The following is an 18,117-nucleotide window of genomic DNA, read 5'->3' as shown; positions in this document are numbered from 1 at the left end:
CCTACTACATTCTCTTAAGCTTAAAACACACCCTAATTAACACTAATATTGGGCTTAGGAGCAAAAAGCCCAAAAACCCTTTCTTTCCTCCAACATTTTCGGCCCAAATCAAGCCCATGAGAAAGGAGTTGACTTAACACTTGCCACCTCACTAATATCCCACATATCTCCATGCATGGACCAACATGTATCAAGGAATGTCAACTCAACCTCTTCTCTCCTCTTTCTTCTTGTTTGGCCGAGAGCTTACACACACACACACAAAACACTCACAAACTCTCTCTAAAATTCACTCAAGACTTCTTCCTCTTCTCCATCCAAGATCTCGAAAAATAGGAAGCATCCAAGGAAGTTCTTCCTCAAAAATCATCATCTAAGGTAAGGTTTTACTTGGATCTATGACTTGTATTCCTTAATTATCAAAAATCTCTTCCTAATCCATGTAAAAACCGTGATCTTGCACTCTAGAAACCCCATAATCTCGAAAAGTTCATCAAGGAGTGCAAGGGCCAAAAATCACTTCATTTCTTCCAATTTTTCTTCAAGAACCGAAACTACCCACCCAAGGTGAGATTCATACCCCTATTTTCTGTTTTTATGCGTTTTTGTGGGGGGGAATACAAGTGAAAGTGTAGATCTATATGTAATTGTATGCCTTGTATGATTTCCATGCTTATATGTATGCTTTTATGTGTTTTTATGTTGGATCTAGCCTTAAAACTCATCAAAACCGAGATATATCTTGTGTTAAATGATTTTAGCTTCAAATATATTTCTAAACCCAAAGAGCTTCAAGAAAAATGGCTAAGTGGGTTAGTGATAATTTTCTTTGGGTTAAAAACACAAATTTTGGGCCTAAAATGTGAAAAATGCAAAAATAAGGGCCCAAATTGACATTTCACAGATTCTGATGGATGAAGTGTGCCAAAACAGTTTCTATAAATAAATTTCTGGAAATATACTCATTTGGGGGACTAAAAACATAAATTTCAAGCTTATTGGGCTAAAAATGAAAATTTCGGCCCAATAAGGCCCATTATGCGAATTTTTCTGTTTTGGAGGGCCAAAACTGTAACTTTCTGTAAAACAGTGGACTATAAGTGTTCCAAATCCTTTTCAAAGGTTTAAAATGCTTTTTAAATTTAAAAAGGACCAAAGTTGCAAAAATTTTCCATTTTGGGCCAAAATTGTCAAAATTGCGAAAAGATGGGCTAAAACCGAGAAAAACTGCATTTTCAGGGACTTAAACTGTTTTCTTTGAAAAATATGCTGGAAAATATTAATTTCAATAATTTTTGGTGTTAAAATGTCAAGAAAAATAGTTTAAGGACCAAACCGGGAAATATTTAATAAAAGGGTTGAAAATGTAAATTTTACAAATAATGAGAGGCTGAAAACAGAAATATTTCAAGGCTGATTCAATGTGTACAATTTGATCAAATAATGACACCTCGACTATCAACGAAATACAACTCATTACAATACCAAAAGTCGTTGTTAAACGAATTGGCTCGGTCTCGAACCAATGGAAATCTACAACTACTAACTCTTTGATACATACAAATAACGATTGGTAATACATATACATACGAGTGTGCACAGACGTCTACGCACCATCTTCGGGCCCCAAAAGTGTAAAATCTTGTTTGTTGGGCCTAGCTAGCCCAATGACCTGATCTTAAGGCCCGAAGACATTTTTTTTCTACGAAGTGTTGAGTTTCACCGACTTGGCACAACGTAGGGTGACTTTCAATGGCTTGTACCACTGGTCCCCAAGGGTCCATGGTATTGCTAGAAAAGTCTACACATTTTACGAGGCGGGTCGGGGACCCCTCGCACGCATATTTTCCCCAACCGGTTAATGGAGTTACCGGGGTCTTCGTGACCTCTTTCTCTTCGGATGTGGGACTACACATAGTCCGGGCGATTGGATAACGTGATTAGTACGGACGACGCCTTCGGGTTCGTTAGTATAACTATAAACTGGGCGTTTGTGTAATGCGGGTTTGTAGTAAATAATCAATGCTCGAGAACCTTCCAACGTCGCTTGGGACCGATACTGCTATTTTCATAATGTTTTCAACGCAACTTAATGGATTCCAAAAGAGCTAGGGGAACATCGGGTTTCCCTAGGGTTTTTATCACATACAGATTTGAAACGCATACATCTTAAATGAACATTTTTTTTAGTATAGAAACAAACAGGCATACCTATGGATCTTCACAAACGTTTTCGAAAGCTTTTCTTTACAGAAAATATCGGATTTTCTGGTGGTTTTTCAAGAAATATAAACATTCGATTTCAAACACTACTTATGAACTCACCAACATTTCATATGTTGACGTTTTTCAAAATACTTGTATTCTCAGGGAACCAGTGAATCAAGGGAAATCATATTCAGTGACGGTTGCAGTTTATTTTTGAATGAACCAAACAACATTAATTTTTGGAAATGTAATGTCTTAAACAATGTATGACATGTAAACACTACTGGTTGTACTATGTTGATGAATGGTGACGAATGTTGTTTTGTTTCATATATATTCAATGTTATGGTATTCAATTGAGTCACGACAGCCCCCGGACGTTTCCGCCGTCTGGTTCGGGGGTGTGACATCCATGGTGTATTTGAACCCATGGATCCAAGGAAATGGAAAGTCATGACAATTAGGGTTTACCCTAATTGTAACAATATATAAAGATCTTATTCTTGACAAAATCGGCCACTAGAATCATACTAGAGAGAGTAAGAAAGGGCTAGCCGATTTTCATGAAGTGTAGAATTCTCTCAAGTTATTCCAAGTGGATTTGGCGTTGTTTGAACCATTTGAGGTGTCACACTTGGGGCACTTGGCACTCAACCTTCATGAAGACTTTCTACATGAAAGAGGTATGAAATCTATCTTGTTATATTCATTATTTTATATGCTAGATTAGGATAATACCTTGGATGTTCATATTTGTATGTATAATAGAGAAGACATAAATTCAAGGTATTTAGGGTTGCATGTACACTTAGGAGTGTTAGAATGCTCAAAACCCAACAGTGGTATCAAAGCGTAGGCTTTTTTCTTGTTATACTTGCAAAAGAAGTTGGAAAATCGAGTTTTTGATGCTATCTGCCCAGCAGACTCGCTGAGTCCATGGCAAAATGCATCCAACTCGCTGAGTTGGTTCGTGCACTCGACGAGTTGGACCACCAGACAGCATAAATTCGACTTTTTTTGGCTGGAATTGGACTAGGAACATTACCCTAAGATGTTTTTGAACTTATAAACTTGTTTTTGATGTGGTAATGTTCATGCTAATCCAATTTCAAAGATAATTGTCAATAGATTCATGTTTTGTATTAGTTTAAGGTTTAGACTAATTACATGAAAAAGTTTGATTTGAATTATCTTGTTCTTATGAGTTGCTTAGATTAATAGAAAAGTTGAGCGAAATAGTTGTTTTCAATCCAAATTAATCTAAGAGTTGATTCTAAAATGTGTTTTTGTAACTTGTCCTCAAGTTATATGAAAAGTCGCATTTAAGTTTCATAAAACTCATAATAGTTGGCAAAGGTTACAAAAATGAAGAGTCTAGTTCTAATTAAATGGGTTTATGACTTCATAACTTGTCCTCAAGTTATGGAGGACCAAGAGTCTCTTCATTAAATAATAAATAAATAAATAAAGCGTAACCTTAATTAATTCCATAAGTTATAAAATAAAGGAAAAAGTTAATTCTTTTATTAATTTAAAGTCTTCCATAACTTGTCCTCAACTTATGGAACTTGAAGAGTTTTTGGATCAAAACTACTTTAAACACATAAGTTATGGAATTAATTAGTTTTGAATAGTTTCAAAACTTGCCCTCAAGTTTTGGAATTTGAAAAGTTTTCACTTATGAATACTTTAATTCCAAGTTAGCCCTTAGAATTTTAAAGAGTTAAAATTCAACCCTTATACTTTATAATATTATAGGTTAATAATATATATATATATATATATATATATATATATATATATATATATATATATATATATATATGTATAAGAGTAATTTCAGTCTTACTGCTAGTACGCCTCATTCACGAAGCCGGTCTATAAGGTGGGTATAAGGTTGTTGCCTATAAAATGGCAACTTAATGGGTGTCCACTCTCACCCACCGCTTGCTTGACTGGTGGAGGGTCGTTAGCCGAACGGGTTTGACAGGACTATAATTCTCCCTTCATTAAAAGTATTAATGATAAATACTAAGTAACTAAACTCTTAATAATACCCAATCTTAGTTACTTAGGAAAATGTGAATAAGGTGCTAATCCATGAAATTACACTTTGCACTTTGTTTAAGTCGGTTAGTGGAGCGTGTGTGGTTAACCGGCACACTAACTTGTATTTAACAAGGTACGCAAAGGGTAACTTAATGTTTATCATAGTATCGATGGAGCGTGTGTGTTTAACCAGCACATCGATTGAGGGGTAAACACTTAAGGGTACCAAGTAATTTGCATGGTTACTTCACACCTTGTTTTGTGATCCTCGGCATCCCAGTCACATGTCATTGAACAGTTCAATGAATCTCAAGGATCTAGGAGTTTCAAAAACCAATTAAAACCTAATAATACATTTCGTTTATCTTGGTGGAAATTGGTGAATCGCCATTCACCTACCTTCAAATATTTTATAGCTTGGATTACGGCATACCTCTTCTAAGTTATAAAATAGTTTGTTGGGTCCTAGCCCTAATATTTCACATTGGATGTCATATTAAGGACTTAAGATCAACTATCTTGAATATCTCCCAAAAAATTTCTGGTTTAGACATTTATGATCTTCCCAAATCTCTTGAAACAAGATTTCCTAAATGAAGATGATGTCCCATGGAAATCATACTTCTTTCACCTCCTCCAAGTGGCAAGGCAAGGTTTAGGTGTGGTCACGTCTTGGAGATGTAGTCACATATTGACAAGCTGGGAGAGTTGGGTGTCAAAGTCTTGAGAAAGTTGGTGGTTCAATCACTTTCTAAGTCACATAGTGAGTTTCTTTGGGACACCTATGAAACAAACTATGACAAGACCCTTAATGATCTTATCTATTTGTTATGATCAACTTCCTTAAAACTTGATAGACATTGACAATAGTGACACTGGAAATCCCGGAAAGCATTCTCTTCCCAATGGAAATGGATCGATCATAGTCAACTCGGTTGACCAAATGGTAAAGAGAAAAGCTAAGTCTGTGATAGTCCCGTGTACCATTATCAAAGGGTCCATATGTTTATATTGCCAAAGGAAGTGGCATTGGTTGCAAATCTTCCAATTTACCTAAGGGTGTTAAAGTCAATAAGTTTGACTCTACTTTAGGTAAAGTCCACTATCGAACTCTGCTAAGTTTCTATTCTGTGATTCTTATTACATGATGTGACTGGGTCACATGTTGATGTTTTAAGAATCAAAGAAAAGTAAATGAACTTAAAGAAAGAATATGTTGAATCTGAACGCACAGATGGATTTCTATCACGTAGTTTGAGGATCGGATTCTTGAGGTACTTCTTAGGAGTTATGAGATATTGTTTAGGAATAGATAACAACAAGTTTTCATATGGATTGTAAGGATACGTTTTTCCGTAAAGTTTTAAAATAAAAGGAAATTCTTATTTTATTTATTTTATGTATCCTTACAATGGCATTTGTGAAAATTTGTGTTGCTTATAATATTCCATTAATAGCAAGAGTGGAAATATGAAATTGATTCTTTCATTTGTGGTAATGTCAAAAATTTACCAAATAAGGAAAGATTCTCATCACCCAAGTTTCAATTGGACCAAAACTTGGAATCATGCAAGTTGTATAGCATGATGAATGAGAACTTTCAAGTATTGGAAAAATTAAGACTAATTACTCATTCACATCGATATTTGAGTCAAGTAATGGACTAAGGGATCGAGTACATAGTCTTGTGCACTGATTAAGTCCACCACAAAATATTGATAAGATTATTCGTCATAGTTTACTAAAGTTCAGTAAATATGATTATACTTACAAGATTAAGGGTAACTCTGAGACATTGGAAAAAGGTTCCAATGTATGGCAGAGTGAATAAGAAGAATCAACTTAGGCAGAAGGATAAAAGCTTCTCAAATCTGAAAAGATGGGAGAGTACTTTAATAGCAGTTCTGTGATCATCTTAATGATTAAGAAACCATAGCACAATTAGTTCTCTAAGGAAATCTTAGTGCATTCTTATGACTAAGAAGAGGAACTTGAATTGTTGAAGTAGTTAAATCAAGAAGATGAGTCATACTTCGTTCCAATACAAGTCTTAGAGTCATACTCCAAGATTGTAACTTGAGTGACATGTCTCAAAGAAGGTTTAAAACACTTGTCAAATGTATGAGTAAAATTTTTCTACTCTTGTACATTTGAAATTGGTAAGTTGTGATGTTTTGGATAAAACAAAGACCAACTTAGGCCAGTTGTGTGAAGTGTTTGTCTTGATTATAATCCGCACTATCTCTTGGATGTTTGACAAGGCAGTCTTATATGTCAAGAGGACAGTGGGAGTCTTAAAGGTCTTGAAAGTCTCAAGAACTAATCAAGAATAAAACCTGAAGTTCTTCACTAGCACACGACTTGAGGTTTATAACCTATCATGTTGACATATTCTGTGCCCATTCCAGTTAAAGTTGGCTTTGCATATGAGTTCTTAGAGTTCTCAATTTGTTGCACAACAACTTGGAAGCAATGGCAGGCCCTTGAGCTGCCAGGTGGCAAGAAATTAAGATTGAGTTCAGTCTATATGAGTTTGGGTTTGTCATTATCCTTTCCTTGTGACTATGGTTTTGACAATTCACATGCATAAGAACACATACACCATTAAATCTAAGTGTCATAAGGTTTCTCTCTGATTCATGAAAATGATGGTGAGGAAACACTTTCACTAAGTAGATTTTAGCTAGATAGAAATTGTGATATTTGCATTCTCAAAGTCGTTAGTGGAGCGTATGTGGTTTACCGGCGCACTTACCTGGACTTGTGAGAAGTGGCAAAAAGGTCTAACCATTATGATTATGGCATCCCTCTTCATAATTGTTTAGACACACGAGTGTGCTATCTAAGGGAAGGTGTATGATTTTGATAAAGTCTTATCAAAACAATCTAGTATCAGAAATCTGAACTTTGGTAAGAAAGTCAATGAAGTATTGATTTCTAGAAGTCCAACTGATTTCTGAGTACATGTCAAAGCTAGTGGGAGCATAAGTGTTATGCTAATAATCATCATGTTAGTGGGAGCATGATAATTATGATAAGTATTGCAAGTTAGCAATGTTAATTATAGAAAACAAAAGGTTTCAATTAGGAAAAGTTGTTTTGCTATAACTAAGGGATAAGAAATTATACTTCATCTCAAATCTATAAGCTTAGATCGTGAGGTTTTAATCATTTAGTCAAGGATATATATATATATATATATATATATATATATATATATATATATATATATATATATATATATATATATATATGAATTTCATGTTGGAATGGTTCAACATAAGGAAATTCCGTATATGGGTCCATTATTTGCGTTCTAAAATTCTATTATGATTACGGCATCCCTTTTCATAATCTGAATTATGAGAACTTGGCAAATAGAAATGGAAATGTTATAGCAAAAGACTGGTTTAGTCTTTATGTGAGACATCATGAAGCGTGTCCCATATGCTTCGGATATAGGATCGATTACATGTGCTACATTCATCCATTCTAAAATTTTCCTAATGCCTGGGGCATTAAGAAGTGAAAAGGTTTAGAACTGGATGTGACTAAAAAGGATTAAACAGTTGTCGAGGACAATCTAAGGTTTACCAAAGATTGGGTGCTCAAGGACAGTTGGAAGTATAGTGATAATTCTGGAAGGACCATATTGACATAGTCTGTAAAGAGGCAACTCTTGTTCAGAAGTGATAGTCAAAATGGAATCTGCAAATGTTTCAAAGTTAGAATTTTCAATCTGTTTAAGATTAAGAAACTTAATGCAAGAAGGATGTTTCCAAGGAGCTGATCTCCTTTAGAATACTCTGTAATGATTTTTGTCAAGTCTTTCTGACTTTGTGCATAATTATTACAAGAGGATCAATGCATATAAGTTTAGAATCTAACAGATTTCAGTAAATGACATCAATTTGGAATTCTTGTATTTGCAGTAAGGATTTGGGAGTGTGAAAATAGAATCATTGAAGTTATGTTCAATGGATCTAGTTCACAAAGTAAAGATCATATACAAACATAGTATGCATACTTGGTGTATGGCATGACTAGTGTTTAGAAAACATAGTGTACATGCTTGGAGCAAGGGACAACTATTGTTTTAAATTCAAGAATAAAGTTGATAGCTAAAACAGTATACAATGAATAATGTGTAATCATATGGTGATAAATAAAAGGTGTTTTATTTATGTACATAGGTTTTGATACCATATTGGATTCAATTATTATTGTGTTTCACTTTGCATGTTTTGACTTCCCGAATAAACTGGGTTATTCTTCTGGAATGACTAAGTTATTCAAACCATCCACAGTCGGTCATATGTTGGAAGTAGATATGAATTAAGACTGTCATGGGTTGGCTTGTAGAGGTCTAAGGTGTTGGACAAAGGGCTACAACACTCATGAGTGCTCATAAGTTATGAGTATTGGATTTAACCCACGCTCATTGGAATCACTTCATGGATTTTATCACGAGTGATCATGAGATGATAATATCTTATATTCTTCAAACCTAGAGATATGAGTTGTTACTATGAGTTGGTTGTACATTGATTGCACGAAAACACATTTGGTAACTCGGTGCTATAAAACGTGTCTTTGTGTATGATTCAACAAGTAGTAGAACAAGCCATATGAGTCGAAGTTTATCCATTCCTTTTACCTTCGGGATAAAAGCAATATCTGTGGGCCCCTCAATGATTTGATGATGACAAATGGAAGTGCTCGCCCGGGCCAAGACTGATTTGATTTGTTCAATTAGTCAGTCGTCATAAATCGGAAATCGGGAAACAACAAATGGATAGAGAGAATGATTATAATCCATGTCTCAGTTCATATGATATCTAGAATGGAGGAATATATGATCCCTTATCTAATGGACAAGTCAGTGACAAAGGTCAGAGTTCATCTACAAGGTCAGAGTTTGACAGAAGCTTTTGAGAGCTACGATTGCCAGTCGGTTCCTGAAGTCATACGCAATACTAGTTTTAGACTTATCCAAGTGGGAGACTGTTGGATTAATGTCTAAGTCCATAACTATAATTGGTAAGACTTGACCCGACCCGGCATGGTCCATTTGGGTTGCATGGCATCATGCACTTGGATAGACTATAATGAGAGAAATAAGACACTTATGGTTATTAATATATTATAAGTTCTAGTATATTAATAATAAGAGTAATAAGATTATTTAATTAGTATTGATCAAGAATTAATCTAGGATTAATTAAGTGATCAAAAGAAGACTAATTAAATATATGGGTTGATTGTGTAAATCATCCATACTTGTATAGTGGGCTAATGCTCCATGGATAATCAAGTTGGTTAAAACCCATAGGATGGTCCATGGATGCTCCATGGTGTATTTGAACCCATGGATCCAAGGAAATGGAAAGTCATGACAATTAGGGTTTACCCTAATTGTAACACTATATAAAGATCTTATTCTTGACAAAATCGGCCACTAGAATCATATTGGAGAGAGTAAGAAAGGGCTAGCCGATTTTCATGAAGTGTAGAATTCTCTCAAGTTATTCCAAGTGGATTTGGTGTTGTGTGAACCATTTGAGGTGTCACACTTGGGGCACTTGGCACTCAAGCTTCATGAAGACTTTCTACATGAAAGAGGTATGTAATCTATCTTGTTATATTCATTATTTTATATGCTAGATTAGGATAATACCTTGGATGTTCATATTTGTATGTATAATAGAGAAAACATAGATCGAATGTATTTAGGGTTGCATGTACACTTAGGAGTTTTAGAATGCTCAAAACCCAACAAGTCTTACCTCATTACCTACTTCCAAAGTATGATTTACTGAGGATGTTTGAATAATCTTATTATTCGGGAAGTCAAAACAAGCAAAGTGAAACGCAAGAATAATCCAATCCTATATGGTATCAAAATCTTTAAGTATAAATAAAACACTTATTATTTAATAACCATATTGATTATACATTATTCATTGGATATTGTTTCGATTAATCAACTCAATGCTTGAATTAAAACAATAGTCATTCCATGCTCCAAGCATGCACACTATGTTTATCTATGGTCTTTCCTTTGTGAAATAGATCAACTGAACACATTTCAAATGATGCTCATTTCACAATTCCCTTATCCTTATCACAAGTGTAAGAATACAAAATTATTGCCTCTTCTAGAATCCATTAGAGTCTAAGCTCATATGCAATGACCCTTTTGTAATGTGAAGGCACCAAAGTCACAGAGACTTGGACAATGATATTACAAAAAATTTCACTAGAGATTGATTACAAAACAATTCCATGAAGTCTCATATTCAAAGTACATTCCTTTGAACATCCTTCTTGCATAAAGTTTCTAACTTACACCTAGATTCTTAATATCCAACTCATACTACGGAAACATTTCCATATCTTCCATATGACTATCCATTCTAAATAGATTCATATCTATTCAGAATTATATCAATACGGTCCATCCATTACCATACTTTCAACTTTCCTCAAGCCACCAATCTTCGGTAAACCTTAGATTGTCCTCGATAGTTGTTTAATACTTTTAGTCATACATGGTTTTAATCCTTTTTCCCTCTTAATGCGCTAGGGATTTGGAAAAATCAGAAAAGGTGAATAGTATAGCACATGAAATCGATCCTATACCCGAAGCAAACGGGATACGATTCATAATGTCTTACATATAGACATGATACTAGACCGGTCACTTGCTATAATATTTCCATATACAAAATTTCCAATGTTGCAACATTTCAACATTACATTCATATATATCCATGAATAAATCCCATTAAAATTTCATTCTAAACTCTTAGATTCGAAATGAAGTATGAGTTCCTCTCCCTTAAAACTTTTTATAGCGAAACAATTTCCAAATTCTGCAGCTTTGCAAATTCAGAACTTTGTTTTCTAGAAATAGTATTGCTAACTTGAAACACTTGACATAATAATTATGCTCCCACTAGCATAATAATTATATTCTTACTAGCATAACAATTATGCTCTCACTAGCTTTGACATGTACCCAGAAATCAGTTGGACTTCTAGAAATCAACACTTATTGACTTCCTAACCAAGTTTCAGATTTTTGATATGAGATGCTTCGATAAGCCTTTATCTAAGCTCAAACACCTTTTATTAGAAAACTCATATGTGTTTCAAAACTATTTTAGAACTTACAGTAATTAAGTATCGAATGTTCAACCTATTTGCCATTTCTTATAATTAGAACTATGAAGAGGGATGTTGTAATCATAATCAAACTTGAGAACACAATTATCACAACTGCTGTCTCCTCGAAATCTTCTTTGTGAAAGCGTTTCCACACAGTCATTTTCATGAAGTTGAGAAAAACCTTATGTCACTTAGATTTTATGGTGTATTTGTTCCTATTAATGTGAACTTGTCATTTCCAACCATTATCATAAGACAAGGTCTACAACAAATTCAAACTCATGTGGACTGAACCTATTCAATCTTAATTTATTTCCACTTGGCAGCACAAGAGCCTACCATGTGTCCCATACTAATCAATGAACATTCACCGATCATGGTGCTTTGCCCTATACAACCAAATGAGAACTCATAAAACTCACATGCATAGTAAACTTTAATTGGAATGGGCATAGAAACAAGAATATTTCAACACGATAGGTTACGAACCTCAAGTCGTGTGCTAGCGATTAACAATAGGTTTACTCTTGATTAGTTCTTGAAAATTTTCAAGATCTTTAAGACTCCCACTGACCTCTTGACATATAAGATTCTCTTCTCAAGAAATATTTCTTGACAAAGAAATATTAAAGAGTTAGTGCGAGTTCTTATCAAGACAAACACTACACACAATTGATCTTAGTTGGTCTTTGTCTTATCCAAGACATCATAACTTACCAAATACAAAAATGTGCTAGAGTAAAAAAAATTCTACTCCACATTTTATGATGTCTTATAAACCTACTTAAGAAATGTCACTCAATGCACAATATTGGAGTATGACTCTAAGACTTGATTTTGGAACGAAGTATGACTCACCTTAATTGATTTAACCATTTCAACGATTCCTGATTCCTCTTCTTAGCCACACAAATGTACTAATGAGTCTTTAGCAGATCAATCATGATATGGTTTCGTAATCATTAAGATCATCATAAAGCATGATACTAAAGTACTCTTCTTTCCTCTCAGATCGGGGAAACTTTTATCATTCTGCCTAATTGATTCTTCTTATTCATTCTGTTATACATCAAAACTTTTTTCAATGATTCAGAGTTACACTTAATCTTGTAAGCATAAACACATTTACTAAACTTTTATTAAATCTTAACGAATAGTCTTATCGTTATTTGTGGTAGACCTGACCAGTGCACAGCAATGTATACTTGATCCTTTAGTCCTTCACTTGACTCACATCTATATGTGAACAAGGAATTAGTCATAATTTCCTAAAGATGAAAATGTTCATTCATCACACAATACTAGTTGCATGATTCCAAATTTATGTCCAATTGAAACTTGGGTGATGAGAATCTTTCCTTATTTGGTAAATTTTTGACACTACCACAAACGATGTTACTGAGAATCAACTCCATTTTCAATGTTGCTAACAATAGAAACATGCAAACATCAATTTTCACAAATGTCATTGCAAGGTAATATATAACATTAGATAAAAACAAAATTTTCTTTATTTTATAAAAATGTGGATAAAACTTTTCCTTATAATGAAATTTCAAATGAAAACTATGTTACTAAATATACCTAAAAAATCTATCATAACTCCTAAGTAGCAGCTAAAAAATCCGATCATCGAACCATGAGATCGAAATCCATCTCTTCACGATCAAACTCAACATGTTATTCCTTTAAACTTGCTTTCCTTTCTTTGATCCTTCAAAACATCAAAATGCAATCTTATCACATCATGTATTAAGAATCTACAAATAGGAAATTAATAGAGTATGATAGTGCACTTACTTGAAGCAGAGTCACACACTTTGAATTTACCATCCTTGTGATCCTTCAGGTAGATACGACAGCTTTGTATCTAGCGTTCCTTCTCTTGGAAGTAGAAACGAACAGTCTCTTATGGAATAGCACACGAGACAATCTCAGACTTAGCCTTTCTCTTTACCATTTGGTCAAACGGTTTGAACATGGCTGATCCCTTTCCATTGGGAAGAGAAAACCTTTTTGGGCTTATAATGTTGCCATTGTCAATGTTCATGGAAGTTTCGGAGGTAGATCTTCCATTCAAATTTGCTTTACCGGTGCACCAAATTATTGCTGATTCAGCAGCAATTATCAAATATGTAAGATCAATACGGATCACATCGTGGTCTGTTAAATAGTAATCTTTAATGAACTCACTATATAACTCGGGAAGTGATTGAACAACCAAGTCAACAACCAGCTTCCTCGAGACAACAACTCCTAACATTCCCAGCCTGTCAATGTGTGACTTCATCTCCAAGATGTGTGTGTACACAAACCTTTCATCTTCATGTTTTCTTGCCAATTGGGCTTGAGTGACCTTGAACTTTTCAAGTCTTCGAACATGTGGGTCAGGGAGAACTATTGGACGAGGTGGAGGAAGTGAAGTATCACCTTCATGAGGAAAGCTTTTTCCAAAAAATTCGGGAAGACCATAGTTTTCAGGACTAGACATCTACAATGGAGAAATTCAAGTTTAGTTGATTTAAGTCCTTAAGATAACACCCAAATGAAATATTAAGGCTAGGACCCAACATAATAATTTACAATTCAGAAGAGGGATGTCGTAATCCAATTGCAAACTGTCACACCCCAAAACCAAGAACGGCGGAAACGTTCTGGGGCGGAGGACGTCATGTATAATATCACAACAATGTAAAGTAGTAACCAAGCAACAACATCATCCATTGCATTAATAATATAATTATTATACAAATGTGTTCTGTCAAATTTTGATAAACACTAAAGCATAAATCAAAATGGAAGATGAGTCTTGAACAAGCTCCATCTTCTTTTCTCCTTGCATCGGTACCTGTCTATGATGACCTGAGGATACAAGTAATTTTGAAAGCGAGTAGCAGCTTTGAAGCTGGTGAGATCATAAGTATTTAGTGTCTTAATTTGTATGTAAGAATTTGTAAGTAAATGAATTGTAAGTATTAAAATGTTTGTAAATGAACTGTAAGTATGAAAATGTTTGTAAAACTACTGTAAATGTTTGAAAAACCTAGAAATCCCTATGATTCCTACTTTATATAAAGATGTCTTCTACCAAGACTTAACTGTTCTCAATGTAGTCTTCTACCAAGACTTAACTGTTCTCAATGTAGTCTTCTACCAAGACTTAACTGTTCTATATGTTAGTTTCTTGTAAAAGTGTGTAATTTTCCCAAGTATAACTATCATTTGTAAAATATAGTTTTTACATTAAATGTTTAAGTGAAAAGATCACTAAATATATGTAAAGGGAAAATAAATGTAGTACTGTAGTGTTGTATTATGGGAACCACTGCTGTACTAACTACCTTAAACCGGATTTATATTAAGGCATCATGTGATAAACTGCACCATACTATCGACTGGTAACAACGACATACGAATGGTCGTAATAACGGAATGACGTTTGGCACCCGCAGACCTGCAAGTCCGGCTGTAGCTAGCAGCAAGGTGTAGGATAGTTATTCCAGTATAGATCTATACGCAAACTCACGCTCTCCCTCCAAGAGAATTCTGGCTACAACTCGGGCCATGACATTTAAGGCATGCTCCGATACAGTGGATCACAATTATTAACGTATTAATGTAAGTGTAATGTAATGAACTGTTCTAGCTGTAATGTACGTGCTCTCTACCTAGCAAGTATAGTAATGTAATCATTCTAGTATAGTTGTATATGTTCTCTAGTAGTAAGTATTGACTCATGAATGAACTGACTCATAGTATGATATCGCATTCTAGTAATAGTTCTAGTATCTTCCTAAACTACCCATATAGTAGTTTACTAGTAATCTAACTGGTACGTATGGACATGGATGTATACCCTTGCTACCCAAGGGCATGGGATGAAATGGAAGGACCTTTTCGGACGAGTACCCGATATCCCACCAGACCACATCTCAAGCGCGAAAAGGAAATAGGGTGGATAGCCTTCCTAATTCTTTTAAACATTTCTTATATAACTATACATATAGAGGCATGCAATTTATAATATAAAAGCATAAATAAGCTTTTGTAAAACATTTGAACATAATTATTATTTTAAGAAAAGATCGACTTGATGTCAATCTATAAAACAGTTTGAAGGCATGGGTTTGATAAAACAGTTTAGTATAAAGAAACATTTGTTTGAAACACAATTGTAAATAAGTTTGAAATGTAATATACAGAGTAAAATGTACAGTGTAATAAGGAGTTTAAAACATATAAAATGTTTATAAAAATCATTTGAAGAAACTGATTTGTAAAATGGCTAATGAGTAGCCAAATCATTTGAATGTTGTATATTAATCACATGTGATTGATATAATAACTAGCGTAATTCTACTTATTAATCACATGTGATTGATATAATAACTAGCATGATTCTACTTGTATCCCCCCCCATAAAACATTTAAAAATAGTTTAAAACATTAGTTAAAGGGTATGAACTCACCTGCAGTAAGTGACTGGAATCGAACGGACTGTTATCGTAAGGAAGGATCGGACAAGTGCTTGGCGTCAAGTGAAGACTTTAGACACACACAATGATCCTAATTACATATGAAGACATATGTTTATAAATAATTAGTGATTAAAACACTAATTATACAAGTATAAACATTTAAACGCGAGGAAAACAGTTTTGGTCAAGTGTTAGGAGGCTAATGGGTTGCAACAAAGGAGTGCAATACCACTATTGGGAGTTTATGATCTAATGGCCATATGTTTTGGAGTTTATGGCCCAGGGGAGTAAACTCTTATCCGTAAACTCTCAACAAAGTCCCTAAATGAAGTCTAACAATTATAAAACTCATGTGGTGAATTGTTTCAAGGCTTAAACAAGTGTTTGGGCTTCCTATTAACTCCTTTGAGGAGTTTACTGCCCTGGGACCATATCCCATGGAGTTTATGGCCGTAAACTCCCTTGGGAGGGTGTTTATGGTGTTTTCAAGTCTCTAAATTAACTAGGAACTAAACTAGGCTTTTGTACTTGGCTTTAGAAGAGTTTATGGCACCATTTTATGGAGTTCAAGGCCCTAGAACCTTTTGGGCCGTAAACTCCCTTACTCTTGGTGTTCTAAGTGTGTTAGCTAGTCCAAAACTCATTTAGGTACATGCCCAAATTAGTCTCTTGGCTTAAGGAAGGTTTTAAGGGCATTTTGGCACTTAAACATGGACTTCACGACCCAAGAACACCCTTGGCCGTGAACTCACTTTTCATCATTGATTTTAATTGTTTTTGGTGTCCTAAACATGCAATGGTGGGTTCTAGTTCGAGTTCTAAAGCTTTGAGGGTCATTGGAACCCTTTAGGACCTTAAAATGGAGTTTACTCCCCAAGTGTTCTTGGGCGGTAAACTCCCAAATCTTGGGGTTTTAATCCGATTTTGATGTTTTCTAGTCATATACACACTAGCATACAAGTCTAAGGTAGTTACAATTCACAGGGAAAGGACTAGGTAGCATTTAAGCCACTAATTGGAGTTTACTCCCCAAGAACGTTCTTGGGCGGTAAACTCCCGAATCTCATAGATATGATATGCAATTGGTGTTTCTAAACACAATCTAACCTATATAACATAACTAGATCGAAGTACTCACAATTTGGGATAGAAACCCGAAGATCTGTGAGAGAGAATTTTGACTTTTCTCTAAATGGAATTCAACAAATGAACCAATTTGGTTCAGAATTCTATTTATAGTCCTGAGATATTTTTGGAAGAAAATATTTTTATTCCTGAAACGAACTCTAATGCCCTAGAGTATTGGGATAACAGTGTTGCACAAAACCCTAGTGCATCCACTCTCCTAATATCTCCTTAAGTGTAAAAATCCTGAAAACTGCCAAACTTATACTCGAAATCTGAGTTTTCACTATAACTGTCCTACTTCTATTGGCTTCAAATGGTTTGTTCATAATGGAAATTTCGGGTTGTCACATCATCCCCCTGTTGAAGGGAATTTCGTCCTGAAATTAGAATTTAGGCAAGGAAGTATGTACGAATGATCGATTCGTGAGGAGGAAACTTCCTAATCGATTGGTTCTAGCGCACCTAAGTGAAATCGGGTTCTTGGTTGGTATTCCAACGAACCTTCACTAACTGGCGACAGCGTTGCTTCGTCCGCTTGACCTCTAGGTCAAGGATCACTACAGTTCTAATACGAAGGCGAGGATCTCGACGAGTGGACTTACAAGATTCCTAACGGAAATGTATGGTTTCACGATCGAGACGCGAAGAGTAGGATGTACATTACTGAGTTCGCAGAGTAGGTCTAGTTTGTGCGAGGCACAGGACCGATTCTGATGAGAATCTCAGATGTCCTAACTATATTGGATTTAGCTTTCCATGCGATACGAAGCGTATTAAGCCATTCCCAGAGTGAGTTAACCTAAATAGCTTGGTCACTCACTTGGAATTCCAAAGGTTGCTTTTCTTGCTTAACCTCCCAGTCAAAGGCCACCCCTTGCTGGGTCAAAGTCGTACGGGTTTCTGTAATTTGCGAGGAGTTCTGAATGAACTAAGACGGTAGGTCGGTAAGACCTAGAATTTGGCGAAAGACTGTGCTTGTCTCTGGTGTCGATAATGCCCAAAGGTTTTGACAAATTGAAAGAGTGCTCGAAATTTCCCACATTACTAACAGTGTGTCATAGAAATTCGACTCTTCAATTTCAAA

Source organism: Lactuca sativa, chromosome 4, assembly GCF_002870075.4.
Source record: "Lactuca sativa cultivar Salinas chromosome 4, Lsat_Salinas_v11, whole genome shotgun sequence".
Classification (NCBI taxonomy): Eukaryota; Viridiplantae; Streptophyta; class Magnoliopsida; order Asterales; family Asteraceae; genus Lactuca; species Lactuca sativa.
The sequence above is the reverse complement of the archived record's forward strand: the minus strand, read 5'-3'. Positions refer to the sequence as shown.